At 43.6% G+C, this 6264-nt stretch overlaps 1 protein-coding gene across 1 annotated transcript in view; it reads right to left on the minus strand.

Moving 5' to 3' along the window:
• The window catches only part of LOC125309990 (homeobox protein PKNOX2-like), an 18276-nt gene extending 12012 nt beyond the window's left edge, over positions 1-6264 (minus strand). The window contains exon 1 of the mRNA XM_048267141.1: positions 6070-6264. The gene's annotated coding sequence lies outside the window, so the exon portion shown is untranslated. The remainder of the gene's footprint in view (positions 1-6069) is intronic.

Genomic DNA, 6264 nt, shown 5'->3' on the forward strand with positions numbered 1-6264 from the left:
GCGTTGTGTTAATGTAACAGTAATATTATTGTGCTAATGTTGTGTTTATGTTGCCTTAATGTTGTGCTAGTCTTTCTATTTCTACTGCCCTCTGTAATGTTATGTTAATATTGTGTTTATGTTGTGATAGTTCCGTATCTGCTGCTATCGCCTCTCTGTGGTGTGTTAATGTAAGTGCTGAGGTGTGTTATGTTAGTGTTGTGTTTATATGATGTGTTAATGTTGTGTTAATGTTGTGTTTATGATGTGTTAATGTTGTGTTTATGATGTGTTACTGTTGTGTTAATGTTGGGTTTATGTTGTGTTAATGTTGGGTTTATGTTGTGTTAATGTTAACAGATGTTAGTTCCGTATCTGCTGTCCTCTGTGGTGGTCCCCCTGTACTGCAGGTATAAGTATAAGTATAAATACTCTTTTGATCCCGTGAGGGAAATTTGGTCTCTGCATTTATCCCAATCCGTGAATTAGTGAAACACACAGCACACAGCACACAGTGTACACACAGTGAGGTGAAGCACACACTAATCCCGGCGCAGTGAGCTGCCTGCATCAACAGCGGCGCTCGGGGAGCAGTGAGAGGTTAGGTGCCTTGCTCAAGGGCACTTCAACCGTGCCTACTGGTCGGGGTTCAAACCGGCAACCCTCCGGTTACAAGTCCGAAGTGCTAACCAGTAGGCCACGGCTGCCCACGGTGTCTGACACCGGAGCGCTGAGCAGCATGCATCTAGGGGTCAGCCACTGCCACACAAGCAGGAATAGAGAGGGACGGAACCCCCATCCTGATGTATACGGAACCCCCATCCGGGGTATACTACGAATCTCGATTAGTGGGTTAGCAAGGTATGTTGCGCTCAAAGCCAGGGTATGCTGTGACACGAAAGTGGATCTGTTTTAGTGTCACTATATCACCATGGTATCTTATGCTGTCAACCAAAACTGGTCGGGAGGAGGTTATGTGCTAAGTTATAGCTCAAATCGTGTAATCTACACTGACCAATCAATTGTCTTAAAAAACGAAGTTATCTCACGTGTAGGGTTCTGTCATATATCTTACAGGTGGAGCTCCGCCTCTACTAACATTTTGGATCTTGAATGCGCTTTAATAGTGCTGTGCGTGCAAATATCCCACTATGGACGTTGTACCATACAACAACTGATGACAATTGATTTATTTGATGTTATAGGTTAGACTCAAAAAAATGACTGCAGTGTGGGATTAAGCTATAAGCTCATGAATGCGAAGTAATTGTTTTTTAAATAGAGGCGGTCTTGTCGTCTCCACGCTTTAACGATTGGCCAAAGTCATCCCAACACCGAAAAACGCCAAGACAGATCTGAGCTGAAAGCCTAGTTTGACAAATATATCACATAACTGCAATCGTAGTATCACTTAACGTATACCCCTGAGTCAAGGCTTTGTCAAGCCTCGATATGTCTACATAGCCTAGATATGTCTAACGTGCTTCGTAGTATACCCCACTCGTCTACCACTAATGCTCCTGTCTGTCTCCAATACCCATCTGTCTCTAAAGACCCTGTGTCACGATGAGACAAAAAGTTTGAAACAGTAAAACATGTATTTATATAACCTCAATGACAATCAAGTAATACACTGACATTATTCTAATATAATAACCTTTTATAACTTTTTGAATGACAAGTTTAACTAATACTAATAACATAATGAAGCCATCCTACCAGAATGTGCACTCTGTATCCCAATGTCTCTTTTTGTCGCTCTGTGTCTCATGCTGACTTAGCGAGGCCCGTTTGAAAAAAGCAAAGTCGGCTTTGCAGGTGCAAGATAAAGTGTAAACAGAGACGCGCTCTACTCAAAACAACCAGTAGGAGTGCAAGAGTGTGAACGATATTTAACCCATGAACGATGTATGGCCTGTGATCACTGTGTACTGAACTTTGTGTAAACTTAAGGGGAAAAGTTTGTACCCTTGGCAGCAACATTGCTGACATGCGAAGATAAGACCAAACAACGATCCTTTCATAACGCCACCTGTGGGTTCGGGGTAACCAAGTGTTGTGTCAGCTGTCAGCATTTTGGAGGGGTATAAGTATGTTAAACTATTGTTCGGGAGTGCCTTCTCGAGATACAGTCATGGTTTAATGCTGTTGATATTTAGTTGATTAAAAAAAACATTTTTGCATCAAATTCTGCCTACTTGAAAAGTTATTGATGATTTTTCTTGAAGTCTGGGGCTCAATTTTCTACTTGTTTTATGCCTGTTTTATGATTTTCAACCACGACACCTGTCTGTCTCTGTTGCCCCTGTCCCTCCAGTAGGGCTCTGGTACACACACACACACACACACACACGTCACACACACACACACACACACCAGACTACAGACAGCCCAGACTCAGGATTCCTAGCCTTCCAGCAACCTCTGCCAGCACAGCTGTATTTGTTTGTGTGTGTGTGTGTGTGTGTGTGTGTGTGTGAGTGAGAGAGAGAGAGAGAGAACGAGTACTGGAGAGTGGTGTGTGAAGTGGTGTTTGGGCAAAAGAAACACAGAGAGCCAGACATCTGTGGAGACGAGCGTGTGGTCGGACCAGTGCCGAAAACCACAGCGCCGAGAAGATGGACGAGCTGAGCCGCAGAAAACTGCCCTCCATAAATAAGTGATGCAGCTTTGATGACAAAATCATTTATTCATGTATTCCTGCGAGTAAGACTGAGGTTGTTTTATTATTAGGCAGTGCCTTGATCACTCCTGACCACTCACTGAAAACAGAAAGGGAATCTGCAGTCTCCTACTCTCCTGCTGAGTTCCCCCATATCAGCTCTGTTCTGCCCTGCAGGAGAGGAGAGGAGGGCTCCTCCACAGAATGACTAGGTCTGTTATACACACACACAAACACTCATCAAGAACCCACACACATGGTTTTGTGATCAGCATTTCTCAGACTAATGAGAACTCTGTACTAGAGATGCACCGATATATCAGCCTAACATTGGTATCAGCTGATTTCAACCTTGTTGACTGGTTTTGGCAATCTGCAAATAATCACAGTGGCTAATGTTATGTTGCATACATTCTGCACTTGTTGTTCTGCACTAAATGTTGTGTTGTGCGCATACTGGCACATTCAGACATAGAGTTATGAAGGGCTGAATGACTTGAAGATGTTGGTTCAGTTATTTTTTATAATGTGTATTTTTCGTTTTTCTGCCACTAAAAGGTATAATTAACAACAAAAACAACAAAATAAACTAACAATTAAAAAAATATTGGTATTGGCATCAGTTATCCACTAAATTGCTATTTTAAGCGTCAGTATTGGTATCGTCCCAGAATGTCACAATCTGTGCATCCCTCCACTGCACTGTCTTGGTAATGAGAATAAGCTTTCAGACACTGGGCATCTGTTCAGACACACTCACAGCAGGTGAGTTCAGAGCCCTGACCCTTAACCCAAATCTGACGCTGAGTTTCAGAGTGATGGCCTGAGAAGGGCAGAAGTATGGAGTGAGGAGAGGAGGGGCAGAAGTATGGAGGAGTGAGGAGAGGAGGGCAGAAGTATGGAGGAGTGAGGAGAGGAGGGCAGAAGTATGGAGTGAGTGAGGAGAGGAGGGCAGAAGTATGGAGGAGTGAGGAGAGGAGGGCAGAAGTATGGAGTGAGGAGAGGAGAGGAGGGCAGAAGTATGGAGTGAGGAGAGGAGGGCAGAAGTATAGAGTGAGGAGAGGAGGGAGGAGTGGAAGGGCATAGGTTGGGAAGACCAGGAGAATGAGGCGATGCTTATACCAGTGAGTGAGGAGGACAGCAGATCTGGAGGCTTCCATTGAAGTGTTTGGTTAGTCTCTCAAAGGACATTCTTTACATTCCTAGAGCAGAACATACACACACACACACACACTCACACACACACACACACACACACACAAACATACAAGTGCACACACACACACACGCACGCACACACACACACACACACACACACACACACACAAACATACAAGTGCACACACACACACACACACACACACACACACACACACACACACACACACACACACACACACACACACAAAACATACAAGTGCACACACACACACACACACACACACACACACACACACACACACACAAAAACATACAAGTGCACACACACACACACACACACACACACACACACGCGACACACACACACAACATACAAGTGCACACACACTTCACACACACACACACACACACACACACACACACACACACACACGCACACATTAAGTGTGATTAAGTGTTCAAGGGAATGCAAAAGAATAAGAGTGCTTCCACTTTCTCACATGCATAGAAACAACACATGTATATTCTCTATACATATAGAAACCATACACACACACTTACATACTGTATGACACACATATTATGCATTAACATAAAACACAGTTGCCTCCTCCTGCGTCTCTCTCCTACACACACAGAAACAAAATCAAACTCTCAGACTGATGCTTATCTAAACACATATGGCAAAATACGTTTCCAAAAGAAATAAAATATAACAACATCCACCCTCTGCAGCCACAGTCAAACCCCATCACACAGCCAAAAGCTGTCCTGCCAAGCAAAACCTTTAGAGGTGACCGATAGATACAGGTCTTTATGGAATCACACACTGATACAGGTCTTTATGGAATCACACCCTTCTATGTGTTATAGTGTTAAGAGGCTGCATCACTGAATACTAATTTTAAGAAATTTGCCATCTGACAGACGTGATCAGCATGTCTTCCTGCGAACCATATGTTAAACTGTTTAAAAAGTTTCTGCAAACATCATCATGCACAGGCAAGAGTGACGTTTAATTTACAACAGCGGACTGAAGCAGAGAACCTCAGTGCCAGTCAATATCAGTTCAACACAGCTCTTGGTTTCCATAACAATTCACAGGGAAATCGATCATGTTGAAAGGAGATGAGCTCGATCTGCATCATCAATTGTAACACGTCTGGCTGTCTAATGGCTAAACCAGTCAGTTACTCGTCTGGCTGTCTAATGGCTAAACCAGTCAGTTACTCGTTCACTCCTTTTCTGCCTGGCTTCTCAGGATGTCTGCATGCAGCAGCCAACTTACAGATAGCTGAAATACAGCTCTCTCAGGACATTACAGGAGCCAGTATGCTTCAGCTTCTCCTAAACACTCACACCAGTGTTGCATGTCTGTCACCTTCTACTACATGAAATATGGGTGCACATGCCTGGCCAGAAAAACTTAAGTAAAATATCTAACTGGGAATATTTAACAACAGAAGTGTTTCACTTTTGAACACATTAAATCCTTAGGTGACATTGATTTAGATGTAAATTTATACCAAGCTAACCCCACAACTAGCACACCTGCAGAACAGTTATTGATGAGTCTCTTCCAACAGCAAGATAAAACATCCAGACACTCACACGTCAAAAGTTGTATAACATGTGTCAGTGTTCAAGATAAATAATGTGCATCCGCCAACTATTGGTAATAATAATAATTTTAAAATTATAATTATATTATAATAATAATAATAAATGGCATGTGGTTGCAGTAGGCTAAAGCAAATCACAGAACATTGGTCAAGTTTCTGTTGATATTGATATTCTTGAAAGTAGCCACTCGACTGAACTCCAACATCAGCCCATGGTACTCCATGGCTTAAAAACACTCCGTTTTATACAACATCCAGTACATTATCAGTCTTTAAATCGTTCGATCTTGCAATCATTACAATCTCGTTTTGGAAATCCTCTTATCTTTCAGTCAATAGCGCGCTACCGCAGACAAACGAATACCCACTCCCGCCGCCATTCTCCCCATCTTCACCCTCCCATGTACCTCTCTCTCTTTAGCAAACACACACATACACATGCGCACGCGCATCTACACAAACAAACACACGCACACACACACATACACACGCGCGCGCACAGACACACAATCAGGTTCTCTCTCTCTCTCTCTTGTCCTTGTCCTGCCACAGAAAGCATGGGCACTCATCTAAAAGGGAGAAATCGCGGGAGATGGACAGGAGAGAGAGAGAAACGTAGAGCGGGAAGAGTGAGTGACAGCTTACCTGCCTGCCAATCTTCATCACACTGACTGCTGTGACAGCTCTGCGCCGCTGCACACCAAAGCTGACGTCCGTCGTGCGTAACCCCTCCTCTCTTCCCTAACTTCGCTTTGTTTTAGGATTCTATTCTTCGGTACAGTGCAGAGCGTTTTTACATGCGCTATCCACGCGACGCGACTTGTCTTGATGTGACGGGCG

The sequence above is a fragment of the Alosa alosa genome, chromosome 16 (assembly GCF_017589495.1).
Source record: "Alosa alosa isolate M-15738 ecotype Scorff River chromosome 16, AALO_Geno_1.1, whole genome shotgun sequence".
Lineage (NCBI taxonomy): Eukaryota > Metazoa > Chordata > Actinopteri > Clupeiformes > Clupeidae > Alosa > Alosa alosa.